Genomic DNA, 16,622 nt, shown 5'->3' with positions numbered 1-16,622 from the left:
GATCCTTCTCAAACTCTTCCCCAAAATAGAAGAGGAAGGAACATTTCCTCAATCATCCTGTAATACCAGAGCCAGACATCAGAAGAAAAGGAAGAACACTATGGACCATACCCAAAAGTGAAATAAATAAAATTAATTTAAATAGGAAAGGAAGGAAGGGAGGGAGGGAGGGAGGAAGGACGCTATGGACAAATATCTTTTATGAATAACGGTGCAAAATTCTCAACAAAACATTAGCAAACCGAATCCTAGCGCGTGTTAAAAGGATTATATACCATGACCAAACAGGAGTTATCCCAGGTGTGCAAGTGAGATTCAACACGAGAAAATGAATCAACGTAGCACACCACACTCATAAAATTAAGGGGGGAGAAAAGAAACCCGTGTGATCATCTCAATGGGTGCAGAAAAAGCATTTGGCAAAATCGAACATTTTGTTTTGTGCTAAAAATACTCCGCCAACTAGGAACAGAAGAGACATCCCTCAACATGATCGTGGTGATATTGTTATATATATAAAAAAACCCACAGCTAGCATCACACGCGATGGATGCGAAGCCGAAGGCTTTCCTTCCAACACCAGGAGCAAGGATGCCCGCTTGTAGCACTGCTGTTCAACATCGTACTGAAAGTTTTAGAGCAAGTCAGCAAGAAAAGGAAATTGGAAAGGAAGAGGTGAAACTACCTCTATTGACGGATGACATAATACCATATCTAGAAAATACTTAAGGGGGTGCCTGGGTGAAGCAGTCGGTTAAGCATCCAACTCTTGATCTCAGCTCGGGTCATGATCTCACGGTTTGTGAGTTTGAGCCTTACATTAGGCTCTGCACTGACAGTGCGGATCCTGCTTGGAATTCTCACTCTCTCTCTCTCTCTCTCTCTCTCTGCCACTCCCCCGCTTGTGTGCTCTCTCTCTCTCTCTCTCAAAATAAATAATAAAAACAAACTTAAAATAGAAAATACTGAAGAATTCACAAAGAAATTATCAAGGCTAATAAACTCAGCAAAAGGGCAGGGTGCGAGATCCACATACAAAAATTAGCTTCTCTACGCTAGAACTAACAAGATGAAAAGGAAATTAAGAAAATAATTCCAGATGCAAACGTTAAAAAGAATAGACTCCTTGGGAATAGATTTAACCAAGGAGGTAAAAGACGTGCACGGTGGAAACTACGAAGCATTACTAAAAGAGATTAAAGATCTAAATAAATGAAAGAATATCCTGTGTTCAGGTAATGGAGGAATTAGTATTGTTAAGGTGGCAGGTCTTCCTCAAAGCGACCTATGGATTCAACGCGACCCCTATCAAAATCCCAATAGCCTTTTGCTTGCTCAGAAATGGAAAAGTTGATCCTAAAATTCATATGGAATTGCGAGGGGCCCAGAACACCCAAAACGGTCTTTAAAAAGAACAAGAAAGTTGGAGGATTCAAACTCCCAATTTCAAAACTTACTACAAATCTACGGTAATCAAGGCAGAGTGATACTGGCTCAGGGTAGAAATAGAGACCAATGGAATTGACTTGAGAGTCCAGAAATAAATCTATGCATCGATGGCCAGTGATTTTCGGCAAAGATGCCAAGACGACTCAGTGGGAAGGAACAGTGTCTTTAGCAAATGACCCTGGGACAGCAGGATATCTACGCACAAAATAATTAAGTCGGACCCTTATCACACATCATATACAAAAAATAATATAAAATGGATCAGAGACCTAAATATAAGAACTATTACAATAAAACTCTTAGAGGAAGACATAGGGGTAAATCTTCATGATCTTAGATTTGGTAATGGATCCTAGACAATGACACCAAAGCAGGAGCAGCAAAGGAAAAAAGAGAAAAATTGTACTTCATAAAAATTAAAAACCTTTGTGCATCAAAGGACATTATCAAGAAAGTGAAAAGGGGAACTACAGAATGAGAGAAAATATTTGCAAATTATATATCTGATAGTATCTACAATATATAAAGAGCTCTTACAACTCAACAACAAAATGACAACCTGTCTTGGTCCATTCAGAGTGCTACAACAAAATATAGTTGATTAAGTGGCTTATAAACAACAAAAATTTATTTCACCCAGTTCTGGAGACTGGGAAGTCCAAGATCAAGTTTCCAGCAGACTCGATGTCCAGTGAGACCCGCTTCCTGGGTCAGAGACCACTGTGTTCTCGCATGGTAGGAAAGGTGAGTTATGTCTCTGGGGTCTCTTTTATAAGGATACTCATAAAGGCACCATTTATGAGGGCTCTGGTCTAATGACCAGACCTCATCTCTCAGAGGCCCCATGTCCTGTTACCATCACACTGGGGGTTAGAATTTCAACATATGATTGGAGGGCCGGTTGTGTGACACAGCGTTCTGTCCATAGCACAACCCAATGTAAAAAAAAAAAAAAAAAAAAAATGGGCAAAGGACTTGAATAGACATTTCTCCAAAGGAGATAAACAAATGAGTGCCCAGCCCATATAAAGATGTTCACCATCATTAGCTGTTAAGGAAATGCAAAGCAAAACCACAGTGAGATACTACCTCATACCCACTCGGATGTCCACGGTAAAAAAAAAAAAAAAAAAAAAAAAAGGGAAAATCAGAGTGTCGCCAAGCATGTGGACAAACTGAAATTCTCGTACATTGCTGGTGACAATGTAAAATGGTGCAGCTGCTTTGGAAAACAGACCGTTAGCTCTTCAGGGAATGACACATAGAGTGACCCTAAGACCCAGCCATCCAGTCCTGGCACTCGTGCACCCAAAAGGTTTGAAAATGCATGTCTGTGCCAAGATTTGCATGGAGATGTTCACAGCAGTATTATTTAGGATAAAGACAAAATGAACATGTTCCAAATGCCCACCAGCTGATGAGTGGATGTGCCAAAGGGGGCAGGTCCATTGGGTACATCGCTGCATTATCATTACATTATATTACGTTACAATAATATCATTGCAGTGGAATATTACTCAGCAGCACAAATGAAGGAACACACGCGCGATTCAGTTTGTATATGAAACACCCAGCAAGGAAAAGGGAATCAGCAAAGAGAGAAAGGAGATAGATGGGTTGGGCCGGGAGGGCGAATGGAATTGCTTGCCAGGGGGTACAAGGGATCTTTGTCGGGAACGTTCTAAACTTGGGTCGTGGGGATGGTTGTACCACTTACCTAAAAATCACCGAATGAGGCACGTTCCATGGCTGGAATTGATGCTAGGTAAGTTGTATCTTAATAAAGCTGTTGAAATAAAAATAAAAAAGAGGAAATGAGTTGAAGGGGGTTGTCTCAATTATTTTTCCCCAGTAGGCCTCTGGCTGAAATGTAAATTTAACCACTTCCTCTCCATTGACCAGCTCTGAATACTAGGCGGGGGGGGGGGGGGGGGGGGGGGGGGGGGGGGCGGGGTTGGGTGATGTTGAGACATCCGATTACGCTCTCCTTCCGGACCTTGGGGGCCACGCTTGTGAGACAGGCCCTAAGCCCTCCCTCCGCCCAGGGAACCTTCCTTCAACACACATCTGTTTCTGAGGGGACTCATGGTCACCCCAGTGGACGTGGTAGCTGTTCAATTTCCACCTCCAAAAACAAGTATCTGCTTTTGAAACATGAGGGGTTAAATGGCCCCTGCTGCACCCCACCCCCTCCCTACGTCATGGCCAGAGCAATCTTTTGAAAAGGTTCATCGAATGAAGCCACTCCTCTGATGAAAATCTCGGATGTCTTCCAGTTTCCCCTGGAACCCATTCTACCTTCCTTGCTGTCCTGCACGGTCCTAGGCGGCGTGCAGGGTGTGTGACTTCTGTGGCCCGCCTCCTTGTATGCCTTTGCTTCCTTGCTCTGTTCCACCCCACTGACCTCAGTGTTCCTGGAGCAGGCCACATTCTTCCTGTCTCAGGGCCTTTGCACGTCCAGTGTCTTCTGCCTAAAATATTTCCCCTACGGCTGAGTTGATGCCTTGACCTCTCATCAGTTTTCTGTGACGCTTAGCACAGTTTGCATTTCATTTGCCCATCACTTCGTTTTGTCTGTCTCTCCCCGTTAGAACAGAGGCCACATGAGGATTGTCGCTTGTGAATATTTCTGCGGGGCACCCCCAGTTCAAAGCCAAGGGCTTGCTCAGTATTGGTGGCCAGAAGGCAGGGATGGGAGAATGGATGGCTGGGTGGGCAGGTGGATAGAAGGATGGATGAGTAGGTAGGTGGGTGAATGGGTGGGTGGAGAGAAGGTTAGGGAGGCAGACAGGCAGGCAGGTAGAAGGGAGGCAGGCCGGAGAGATCAAATATCCTTGGGTTAACGTACGTTCAGAAACAGTGCTGTGAATGATCTAGAACATAGGAGCCTGAAGTCTGCCACTCACTCATCCCAACTCTGCCACTCACCAGCTGTGTGACCTTGGACAAGTCATTTACCCTCTCCGAGTCTCATTTTCCTTCCCTGTAAAATGGGGCAATGACGCTAAGTTTTAAGTGAGATGTTACATCTTTAAAGTCCTTAAAAACCCTGGCACAGGGGTGCCCGCCTGGCTCAGTCAGTGGAACGTGTGGCTCTTGATCTTGGGGTTGAGGGTTCGAGTCCCACGCTAGGTGTAGAGATTACTTTGAAAAAAAAAAACAACAAAAAAAAACCAACCTTATTTTAAAAAAAAAAACCAAAACAACCTGGCACAGAGTCAACTCTCAGCAAATATTAGGTCCAGCGCACTATTCCTTTTCTTGATCTTTCAACCACTCAGATTACTGATGCATGGCATCGTAAAACTCACCCTGAAGATCAGGAGAGAGAAAAAGAAAATCTGGCTTCCTCCTAACGTGGGTTCTCCAGAGAACACAAGATATTTCAGCAGTGAGGAAGAGAATTTCTGTAGGGCAAACATCCTTCAGATCAACCACAGGGGAATTTGTACCAACTTCCTCAAAAACAGTGAGAAAAAGAAAAAAAAAATGGAAGAAATAAATAGTAAGATGCTTTCTCTTTTCCTTTGGAGCGGTCATGTGGGTTAGCTGCAAATCGTTTCCCAAAAATGAGCCAGCTGGGGGGGCAGATGGCATGTGTTTCCAAGCCAACCTGTGTCATCAACACAGCACAAAGGAGCCCCCATCCACCCTGATAGCATCTGGTCCTGGTTCAGACTCGTCGTCACCGCCTGGTGCGGGCTTAGGAATCAGATACCCCCCAGGTCCAAACGCCAGCTATGACACTTCGTAGCTTGTGTGACATTTCACTTCTCCGAGCCTTGTTTGCTCCATCTCTAAAAGGGAAGCAACCTGCTTTGCCGGGCAGGGTCTGGGGCATAAAATGAGATCGTGTAGGTGCCTAAAAAATGCAAGAGAGTAATGGTAGGGGTTGTGGTAAGTTCTCTGGCTCTCCCTGTGAGGCTGCTGGGCAGGAGCCTGCTGGATTTTGTCTCCGATTTCTTAAACTTCTGCCAGAGAGAGACGTCTGACCCTTTCATGGGCCCCGGCTCGTCCGCAAGATGAAAGAAAACCCTCTTGAGAATTGCTTTTCTCTATTTTTTGCCTGAGTTCTCATGTGTTCCTCATGGCTGCCGTCTCCCCTCGGCTAGGCATCCCCGCTTGACATTCAGAGGCATTCAGAGAGGTGATGTGACACGCCCGAGGGACTGTCTTCTGAAGGGCTTGGGGACAGGGTCCTGCTCCCTGCAACCCTGCAGTGGAAAGCTGGGTTCAAAGGAAGGGAAGTCAGAGGGGTCTGCCTGGGGTGGGGGTGGGGGGTCCAAACGCAGCCCCCTCCTGGGCCAGGCAGGTGGTGTGCGTGAGTCAAGCATGGGACCTCGGGGGGGGGGGGGAGGTCTCTGGCCCTGGGCCCTCAACTTTCTCTCTGAACTCAGAGTTGGGCTCTCAGGACCACCGGGCCCCCCTGGGTCCACTAACCTACCTCCACACCCCTCTGAGCCTCGGTCGCCACATCTGTGAGAAGCAGTGGCTCACGGGCCCTGCCTGCCTCATAGGTCATGACCGTGAGACCTGGGGGGGGGGGGGCGGGAAACAGCACCCATCCGCAAGAGGCATCATCATCCTGGTGGCCCCAAATGTCTTCCTAGCAGGTGACCTTTGGTGAGCGAGGGCTCTGCCAGGGGCCCGGCCCCCTCCCACCTCTTTCTCACTCCCTCAGGGAGGGGCCAGCTGCTCTGTGGGCAGGGCCTGCGGGGAGAGCTGCTGCTCGCCACATCCTCCCCTGCCTCCCCACCCTGTGCACGCGGCAGGGCAGCAGCCGCGCTCTGACAGACCCATGGGGCTCTGCCGAGTGACCCATGGGCTCCGGGGCCGACTGTTTGCTCCTCCCTGAGTGTGACTGACAGCCACACGGCTGCCTGCCTGCCTGCCTGTCTCTCTTTGCGTCTGCCCCGCTGGCCACCTGCCTGTCTGCTTGACTTCCCTTCCCCTGTCTGTCCGTCTGCCTGTCTGACCAGCCCTGGTCTGCTGTGGGTCTCTCCCTGGTGCAGTCGATCTCTGTCCTCTGTCTGTGTGTGACCTCCCTGGGATGTGACCGACCACTGCCTGTGACCCCGGCCGGCTCTCTCTGTGTGGCCTGCCTGCCTAGGGCCCGGGGCCATCCGTCCCGGTGACAGGTCGTAGGCTTGTCTGGCTGGTGACTCAGGACAGGCTGTGGATGCCCACCCCCTACACCTGCCTGCTCCCTCTGACTCCCGTCCCGCGCCCCCACCCCTGGAAGGCCACTGGATTCCCCCCCGAGCACACAGAATGGATTCCTGAGGCAGAAGCTGGGACAGCAGGTAACTCAGCTCCAGCCCCTGTTCTCTGCGGGGGGTCTGGCACCTTCTCTGCCCGAGGTGGGAGGACACAGAGGGGTTTCGCACCCTCCTCACAGCGGGGGACGGTGAGGCCGGCAGAGCTGGGGCTGGAGTCTCCTGTTCAGCCCAGCCCAGGACGCCCAAAGTGCCTTTTTGTGCGTCTGCAGGAGGCCTGGAGGTCTGGAGGCTGGGACACGGCTGAGACGACCCCATGAGCTGTCTGTGGAAACCAGCTCTAAAAGGCCGGGGCTGTGGGAGGAAAGCCGGTCCCAGACCAAACGGGATGCCACAGTCACCGCGGTTCCCGGCAGCCGAGGAGGGCAGGGGTGGGCACGGGGGTGACGGCGGGATGGTGTGGCATTTCTACGGGGCCCACTCTGGGGACGGGCATCGATTTGGGGGGCAGATTCTGGGTTTTAGCGTCTTTGTGTCCTGTAACCCCTCCACACGGATTTCTGTGCCCATTTCACAGACAGAGAACAGGGGCTCCAGGGGTAGAGCGATTTTCCCAAGGAGACTCAACAGCGCGGAGCAGGGCCGGCAGGTGACTCGGAGGCTGGCCCTGTCCTCCACGCTGTCTCCTTCTCACCAAAGCACAGGGGATGGGCCGATGGTGAGAAGCCAAGGGCCCTGTGTGCGTGGAAGAGAGGGAAGCCGGGAGGCGCGGGGAGGCTGAGTCTGGAGGCATGGGTTGAAGTTTGACATGTGGACAGGAGAGGAAAGAAGGAGGAGGCGGACACCTTCCCGGCAGAGCAGCTGGGTGGGGAGAGGCCTCTGGTGGGAACCCTGGACTTCGAGAAGGAACGGCCAGCCTGCGCAGTGGGAGCAGCGGCCCCGGGGCCGGGGGCATTCAAAAGTCACAGGCTGCTCCCCTGAGGACATTTGTATTCCCCCCCGGGGGAAAGCATGGGTTTAGAAGCACATGGCCGAGTGGGGAAAACCTGACCGGTTCAAAAGCCGGCCATGCGATTCCCTAGCTGGGTGAACTTGAGCAAGTCTCTGTGCTTCTTCCAACCTCATGGAGCCTCAGTTTTCTCATCTCTAAAATGGGGATGAAGGCAGCTCCATCCCCGTGGGGCTAGCTGTGAAGACTGGGGGGCATAAAAATATGAAAGTTGCCGGTTGGAGATCCGCCCAGGAAGACAGCTTGTTCCACCAGGAAGGGGGGCCCGTGGCAGAAGAGGGCCAGGGTCCAAGAGCGGTGGAAGGTGCAGGGGGCACATTCGAGAACCCGCGATCGGCTTCCCTCAGCCCCCGCGGTTCTGGTCCTCCGAGCGCCGGGGCTCAGCCCGCTGCTGGCACTTGAGGGGGTCCCGTTATCCTTACAACATCAGGTGAGGCCGGGAGCCCGTTCAGCCCATTTCACAGATGAGGAGATCGAGGACCCCAGGACCACGTGGCCGTGAGACGCAGAGCTGGGTTTGGGCCGCCGGTCCGCTTGACTGCAGGGCCACACCTGCCAGACAGGATAGCATAAAAACAAGACTCATAGTCTCGAGAACCCTTCTGAGAAGGGGAGGGACAGGCCTGACGACCTGCTCCCCATGGTGAACTCGAGGGAGCCCTGGTCCTGCCCACCTCACGCCTGGGAGGGTGTCTGGACCCTTACCACCCCGCAGTGGAGGAAACCAAGCGCCCGAGTGTTAGGAGAAGAACAAAATCGAGGGCCCGGAGGCGTGGGGTGAACGAGACAAAGCCTGAGCCCTAGGTTCCCACCTGTCCAGTGAAGGGTGGGGGTGGGGGCTGGGGACCGCAAGAGGCTTGAGCGCAGTGGGGGCGGGCAGGTAGAGGAGGTCCGTTGAAAAGGAGATGGAAAGAGGGAAGGCACCAGAAGCTTGGGGAGGCACCATTTCCCTCCCTGGTGCCTGATAAATAAATGAATGAAGGGAAGAAGGCATCCTCCACGCAGGGAGGAGAGCCAGTGCCTTCAGAATCCCTGCAGGCAGGAGTGATGGCTGGGAGGTCCCCCCTGCGGTCAGGTGGGGGGCTGTGGGACCCGTGACCCGCGTGCCAACACACCTCCACGGGCGATCCGGGGCCTTGGAGGCGGCCAGGACTGGGTGGAGACCCAGCTCCGCCCCCTAGTTCTGGGGTGACCTTGAGTAAACCACTTCACCTCCCTTGAACCTCCGTTTCCCCGTCTCTAACATCCATTTCCGGTTTGTCGTGAGGTTTTATTCTATGTGTAGTTTTTGAGCACCCACTGGGGCGTCAGGCACTGTCCTAGGTCCTGGGGATTCAGTGGCGGAGACAGGGCCAGCGCCATGAGCAGTGGTTCACAAGAAATAGTAGCAATTACGCTTTACCTTAGGGATGGCTGGTAATAATTGCCTTGTTATTCGCTAGAACGCACGGCATCCCTTCCGGCATACACTAAGCCCTCAATAAACGATAGCTCGCATGGTGATTTTACGATCCCTTGCACAGCTGGGGAAACTGAGGCTCAGAGAGGGGTAGGGTTTTCAGGGTCACCCAGGGAGTCATTCGCAAGCAGAGGGAAGGAAACTGGGGAGAGAGGGGGGAACGGACACTTCGAGGAGAGGCCCCTTCCTCGCCCCCTTCTCCCTTGCCCTCTAGGGCACCCCGAAATGCGGAGGCGGGGCTGGGGGGGGGAGCGGAGAGGAGCCCCACCCCCACCCCTGGCTCACAGGTGCCACCGCCCCCACTCCTTGCCTGGGCGCCTGGCCAAAGGGACTTTTGATGACAGCTCATATGCAGGATCTGAGTAAACTTGGAACTTCTGAAACAACCTGAGAATATTCCCCAGGGTGCAGGCAGGGGCCCTGCTGATGCCCCCCGATGGCCAGGACACCTGCAGCAAGGGGCCTCGCCTGCTGGTCCCCACAGCCCCCAGGAAGGGTCCGGCCACCCGAAGTGTCCCCAGAGAGGTGGGGCAAATACCCCAACCTGGCTCCCTGCTCAGGCCCCAGTCCTTCCTCGCTGTGAGACCATAGGCAAGGCACTGGGCCTCTCTGGGCCTCTATTTCCTCATCTGCAAGGGGGCTTGTTGGTGTACATTGGGACTAGGGCCTGCCAAGCTTCTCCTGTACGAATCCGTGACACTCAGCCTACTTTGGCCAGGGCAGCCTGGTGGGGGTTGGGGGGCCTGCCAAGCAGGGGGCCGGACAGAAGGCAGGCTGCCAGCCCTGCCCCCACCCCTCACCCCGCAGCTGCAAACCTCTCTTCTTTCTCCTGGTCTGGCGGGAAGGCGGCTGGAGTGAACGGTTGCCCAGGCTGTGCAGTAGGCACAGCTCGTTCAGGCTAAAAGAGGCTTTGTGGACCGGGATCCCGGCCCGGCTGGGAGACAGAGGAAGACTGACAGGTTGGGATGGGACCTTCCCCTCCTGTTCGGCTCCTACTGCCTAAGCTATGACCCCAGGATCCTGGGACATCTGTCCTCAGACACCCACAACCCACCCCTTGCCACTGGCACAAAAGAAAAAAAAATTGTGAAAAAACAACTGACATTACCCACTCGCCTACAGTGTGCCCGCCCCACACCACCTCGGCCAGGCCAGGGAGCTGCCCCATTCTATGGATGAGGAAAACTGAGTCCCAGTGAAAGGAATGGATATGCCTCAGGGTCCCCCAGGGCCACCAGGCTGATTCTCCCCCAGCCTGAGCGCTCGGCTTGGCTAAGAACTTTCTGTATGACCCTGGGCGCCCCGCCATCCCTCTCTGAAGGTTCCTTGTTACTAATCCGATGACAGCAGTCGTGACTGCTCAGACCCCGGGAGCTGAGGGTGTTGCTCAGGGTGGAGGGAAGTTCCTGGGGACCGTGATGAAGCTGATGGGGAAACAGATGTCTCGGGGGCTGCCTGCGGCCCCACTCCTCGCTCCTCGTGTAACTGGACACGGCAACTCGTACCTTCTTTCGTTCGTTTGCCAACTCCTCAGCTACTCGTCGAGCACCCACTGAGTTCCCGGCCCCGTTCTGCGCACTAAGGATGCTTTCTTTGGTGAACAAAACAGATGATTTCCCAGCCTCCGGGGTGGGGGTGGGGGTGGGGGCGGGGCTTATGCTCCGGGACGGAGACAGGTCATAAACACAAAAACAGAAGCGTTTACCGACCTGACCCTAATATTACAACCGTGGAGAAGGAAACAGAAGGATGTGGGGCCCAGAGCACTGCAGGGGAGACCCAGACCAGCCAGCGGCGATCGCCTCCTGGAGGAGGCGACACTGAAGTTGAAACCGGAGGATGAGGAAGCAGAGAAGCACGAGGAAAAGTGTTCTGGACAGAGGCATGTGCCAAGGCCCTGGGGTGGAGGAGGAGAGTGGGAGCACTGGAGATTTTACCCTTATCGACTACGTAAAGATGTTCCAGGCACCACATTTAAGAGAGTGGAGTCGAAAAGAATAGCAATTCATTGCGGAGTGCACGGTCTATGTAGGTTTTAGCTCTGAGGGTGGGCCTCCAAACCCATTACCGTTTCACGTGGCCGCCCGTGTCACAAGTGTTTTGAGCCTCCACTGCGTGTCGGGCACCGGTTCACCCCCGGCGTGGTTCGGCGGTAGCCAAGAGGCACACGGTCCTTGCCTGCCTGTTGCTGCGAACGTCCGTGAAAGCACCCCGAGCAGGGTGCCCTGGTGGAGGGAGGGACCCCAGAGGAAGGAGTGACTCATACTCTTTGGAGGGGTGGGAGCCTGCCAGAGGAGGTGACAAGCGAACTGGATTTTGACGACTGAGTAGGAGGCTGTCAGTCCGCCCCGGAGGGTAGAACGTTCCGGTGGCTGAAGGAACTCGTGCAGAAGTGTGGAAGCCAGATGCAGGGGGACTGTTGGTGAAGCTGTCGGGAGCCTGGGGTACCTGCAGTTCAGGATGGGTGCCGGGGGCCAGAGGGAACGAATGTTGGGGGGGGCAGATCCCGAAATGTGTTGAATGCTGCGCTAAGAAATTTGGGGTCTTCTCTGAAGGGCAATGGGGAGCCACCGAATGATCCAGTTGCAACGGGGACGTGGCTGGGAGGGCCACAGCTGGGTGCTGGAGAGATCAGGGAGGAGGCCGGCCGGAGGGCAGGTGGGCAGAAGTCCTTGAAGACCAGGGGTAAGCTGGGAGCCCTTTCGTCTATGTTCCCTTTCGGGAAGTCCCTCAGTCTTGACACTTCCCCATCTGGCGACCCGTTGGCTCTTGTTTCTGGCATGGCTGGGGAGTCCCTTTTCACCCACCTCGTTTCTCCTCGGTCCCTCTGGGAAACGGGCCACTTTGCTTTTACCACACTCCTCACCTACCTTTCACTTTCCAGCCCCAATCCCCGCCCGAGCCCCGCTGGAGATGACGGCTGACCTGTGACCCTCCACTATCCCGTTCCTGAAGCGTCAGTGAGGGAAAGACACGGGGTAACCAAAGCTTGGGTTCTTTCCAGTTTGGGGAGGTTGTGAATGCCGCTGCGGGGACCCTCCGGCCCACGTCTGCGCGTGTACACGTTTCTCTTCGATGCCCGGTCTCGAAGTGGGGTTCTGTTCAGCAGAAGGGTCCCAGGGTGGCCGTGCCGAATGGCACGCACCCCAGAAGACTGAGGGGAGGTTGAGAAGTTTGGGTTACCCTGCGTCCTTTCGTAGACGCGGCATGGTGTCTGCCTTTCTCATTTTAGCCTTTCCGGGTTGACGCGGTGGTGTCACAGAGATGTAAATTTGCATGATGAGTCATGATTTCAAGCAACTTTTACTATGCTTCTTGGCCATTTGGAAGGGCTTCTTTGGTGAAGTGTCTCTTTAAGCTCTTTTCCTTTCTTGCCTAACAGAGTTTTGTGCTGTTTATCGTTGTGTTTAAATAAAATTTTTTTTTAACGTTTATTTATTTTTGAGACAGAGAGAGACAGAGCATGAACGGGGGAGGGGCAGAGAGAGAGGGAGACACAGAATCGGAAACAGGCTCCAGGCTCCGAGCCATCAGCCCAGAGCCCGACGCGGGGCTCGAACTCCCGGACCGCGAGATCGTGACCTGGCTGAAGTCGGATGCTTAACCGACTGCGCCACCCAGGCGCCCCCCAAAATTCTTAATTTTAATGAGGTTCAACTTATCAGTCTTTTTCTTTATGACTCGAGCTTTCTATGTGCTGTTTAGGAAGCGTCATCGACCCTAAGGTCATGAAAATATTATCCTCTGTCTCCTTGTGGAAGTTTATTGTTTGCAGACAGTAGGTCTGCAAAATATCTGGATGTGTTTTTGTGTACGATATAAAGTGGAAGGTCAAAGTTCATTTTTCCTCATGTGAATATCCAATTGATCCAGCATCTTTTTTGTTTGTTTTAATCATGCTTTCGCCGTGACTTTTCGGTAGTGCCTTTCTTGAAAACCAAATGACTATAAACACCAGTCTATTTCTGGACTCTATTCCTTTCCACTGGCAAGATTTTTTTCCTTTGCAACAATACCACGTTATTTTTGATTCTCTAAACTCTTCTCAGGTCTTTGCATTTCTGTATAAATTTGAGCACTGGCTTGTCAATTTCCACCAAAGGAAATCTTGCTGGGGATTTTCTTGAAACTTGAGATTTCATTTGAAACTTTAGTCCAACGAGGGGAGAATGGACATCTTTAAACTGCTTAATTTTCTAATTCGTGACCATGTATCTCCCTCCATTTATTGATATCTTTAAAAATGTATGTAACTAATATCTTGTAGGTGTCTGTGTAGAGGTCCTGTACGTCTTTCACTGGGGCTCATTAGAGTATTTGATTTCTTATGCTGATGCAAATAGTATCATTTTAATCATGCTTGCTCTTGGTATATAGAAATACACCAGATCTTCTTCACACTTTCTTAACTTTGTTAACACGTTTTTTCAAACTGGAGCTTCAGATATAGAAAGAAATAGCTACCAAACCCAGTCCCCAGCTGGGGACTTCTTACCTTTGTTTTGTAGCTTTCTTTTGTTTCTTACCTTGTAAGGTTTGCAGGGGGGTTTGCAGACCCCCCCCCCCATCTGCTGAGGTCATAAGTGCAAGACAGAGCATCCCAGCTGTGGACTTCATAAACTAGTAACATGTTTTGTATCCTCTTAACAAGTTTTGCAGGGACCATACAGAACAGGACAGTATTGTTAAGCGTACGTGTGTTGTTGTATGACTGATCTCTGAAACTTTTTCACCTTGTACAACTGAAACTTCATACCCATTGAACCACTCCCCGTTACCCACCACCACCCCCCCATTCCCCTGAAAAACCACCATTCTGCTTTCTGTTTCTACAAGTCTGATGACTTCAGATCTGTCGTATAAGTGGAATCATACAGTGTTCGTCTTTTAGTGGTTGGCTTATTTCTTTTAGCGTAATGTCCTCAACATCCGTCCACGTTGCAGCCTTGTTTCTTTTTTAAGGCTAAATGATATTCCGTCGTATGTGTGTAGCACATTTTCTTTATTCATTCATCAGTTGGTAAACTTAGGTGCCTTTCAGGTCCTGACTGTTGTGACTAATGCTGCAGTGAACATTGGCGTGCAGGTACCTTTGAGACTCTGTTTTCAATTCTTTCGGATACCTACCCAGAAGTGGGGTGCTGGATTGATCACATGGGAGTTCTCTGTTCGATTTTTTGAGGAGCCTCCACACTGTCTTCGGTCACGCCCGCACCATTTACTAATCCCACAAAGAGGGCAATAAGGCTTACGGTTTTTCCACATTCTCACCAACATTGTATCCAACTTAATAGGCGTGCAGTAATAACTCATTGTGGTTTTGATTTGCATTTCCCTGATGATGAATGCTATTGAGCATCTTTTCACACACCTGTTGGCCATGCTTTTCAGTCTTCTTTGGAGAAACATCTATGCAAGACCTTTAGTCATTTTCCAGTCAGGCCATTTGTTCTGTTTTGTTTTGTTTTGCTACTGAATGGTAGGAGTTCACAATTCTGAATGTATTCAGTATCCGGTTTGCAAAATACTTGGTATCATTCTCTACGTTGTCCTTTCACCTTATTGATTATTTCCTGTGCTTCGCAGAGGCTTTTAACGCGGTCCTGTTGGTCTACGTTCGCTTTGCTGTCTGCGTCTTTCTCGTCAGTGTCATAGCCAAGAAATCATTGCCAAGCCCAATGTTCTGAAGTTTTCCCTTATGTTTTCTTCTAGAAGTTTTATAGTTTCAAGGCTTACCTATAGGTCTTTAATCCATTTTAAGTTAATTTCTGTGTATGAGGGAAGAGTCCATGCTTCATATTCAGGTTTCCCAGCACCATTTGTTGAAGAGTCCTTCTTCACCGAAGGAGTTCTTCAAAGAAAGAGTCCTTTCTTCATTGGCCGTGTATGCAAAGGTTTATTTCCGGGTTCTCTCTTTTGCTTCATTGATCTGTATGCCCTGCTTTTATGCCAATACCTACTTTGTCTGTCTATACAGCAGTATGTGCCTGTCTGCCTTTATGTCTATACCTACAGTGATTACCGTAGCTTGGTAATACGTTTTGAAATCAGGAAGTGTGAGGTCTGTAGCTTTGTTCTTCATTGTCAAAGAGGGCTTTGATTATTTAGAGTCCTTCGAGATTCCATGTGAATTTTAGGGTGGTTTTTTACCTATTTCTGCAAAACATGCCATTGGGATCTTGACAGAAACTGCCTTGAATCTGTAGATTGCTGTGGGCATTTTTAGTATTAAGTCTTCCAATCCATGAACATGGGATGTCTTTCCATTTATTTGTGCTTTCTTTTCATTTCTTTTAGCAATGTTTTGTGGTTTTTAGAGTACAAGTCTTTCACCTCCTTGGTTAAATTTCTTCCCAAATATTTGATTGTTTTTTTTTTTTTTTATTTGATTGTTTTTGATGCTATTATTAATGATATTATTTTAATTTCCTTTTGAATTGTTCATTGTTAACCTATAGAAATGCAACTGATTTTTGAGTGTTGATTTTATATCATTTGTTCATTAATTTGTGAATTTGTGAATTTGTTAATTAATGAATTTGTTAATGTATTTGTTAATTAATGTGTGTGTGTGTGTGTGTGTGTGTGTGTGTGTAATCTTTAGAGTTTTCTCTATATAAGGTCATGTCAGCTATGAACAGAGATAATTTTACTTCTTCCTTTCCAATTTGACTGCCTTTTTTTTTTCCTAATTGCTTTGACTAGGACTTATAGTTGTATATTAAATAGAAGTGGTGAGAGTGGGCATTCTTGCTTTGTTCCTGACCTTAGAGGAAAATCTATCAATTTTCTACCACTGAGTAAGAGGTTAGCTGTGGCCTTTCATATATGACCTTTTTTGGGTTGTTAAATGTTTCTGGTTTGTTAAATGTCTCTATGATGAAAAGATGCTGAATTTTGTCAAATGCCTTTTCTGCATCAGTTGAAATGATCATGTGATTTGTCTTTTGCTCTATTAATGTGGTGTATTTTTGTATACTGAATCATCTTTGCACCCCAGGGACAAATTCCACTTGATTGTGGCATAGAGTCATTTTAATATGTTGTTGGATTCCATGTATTAGTATGTTATCAAGGAGTTTTGCATCAGTATTCATCAGGGATATTGGTTTGGCGTTTTCTTTGTCTGGCTTTGATAGCGGTATAATGCTGCCCTCATGAAAGGAGTTTGGAATTGTTCTCTTAGCTTCAATTTTTCAAAAGAGTTTGAGAAGGAGTGACATTCATTCTTCTTAAAATGTTTGGTAGAATTTACCAGTGAAGTCATCTGGTCCCGGGCTTTTCTTTGCTGTGACAGTTTTGGTCACTGAATCAACCTCCTCACTATTTATAGGCCTGTTCAGATATTCTATTTCTTCGTAATTCAGTGTTGGCAGGTTGTCTGTTTCTAAGAATTTATCCACTTCTACATTATTGAGTTTGTTGGTGTATAGTTATTTGTAGTATTCTCTTACAATCCTTTTTATTTTTGCGGCATCAGTCGTAATGT

The 16,622-nt window shown here is 49.8% G+C and overlaps 1 protein-coding gene across 3 annotated transcripts in view; it reads left to right on the top strand.

Moving 5' to 3' along the window:
• Positions 1 to 6,123: 6,123 nt before the first annotated feature.
• Positions 6,124 to 16,622, top strand: part of IL21R (interleukin 21 receptor) — a 34,164-nt gene continuing 23,665 nt past the window's right edge. The window contains exons 1-3 of one of the 3 annotated variants that reach the window (XM_045047732.1): positions 6,124 to 6,752; positions 11,689 to 11,791; positions 12,018 to 12,111. The gene's annotated coding sequence lies outside the window, so the exon portion shown is untranslated. The remainder of the gene's footprint in view (positions 6,753 to 11,688; positions 11,792 to 12,017; positions 12,112 to 16,622) is intronic. The other 2 variants (XM_045047733.1, XM_003998751.5) reach the window with 2 other exon arrangements.

This window comes from Felis catus, chromosome E3, assembly GCF_018350175.1.
Source record: "Felis catus isolate Fca126 chromosome E3, F.catus_Fca126_mat1.0, whole genome shotgun sequence".
In the NCBI taxonomy this organism is placed as follows: Eukaryota; Metazoa; Chordata; class Mammalia; order Carnivora; family Felidae; genus Felis; species Felis catus.
This window is presented reverse-complemented; position numbering and strand designations above follow the sequence as displayed.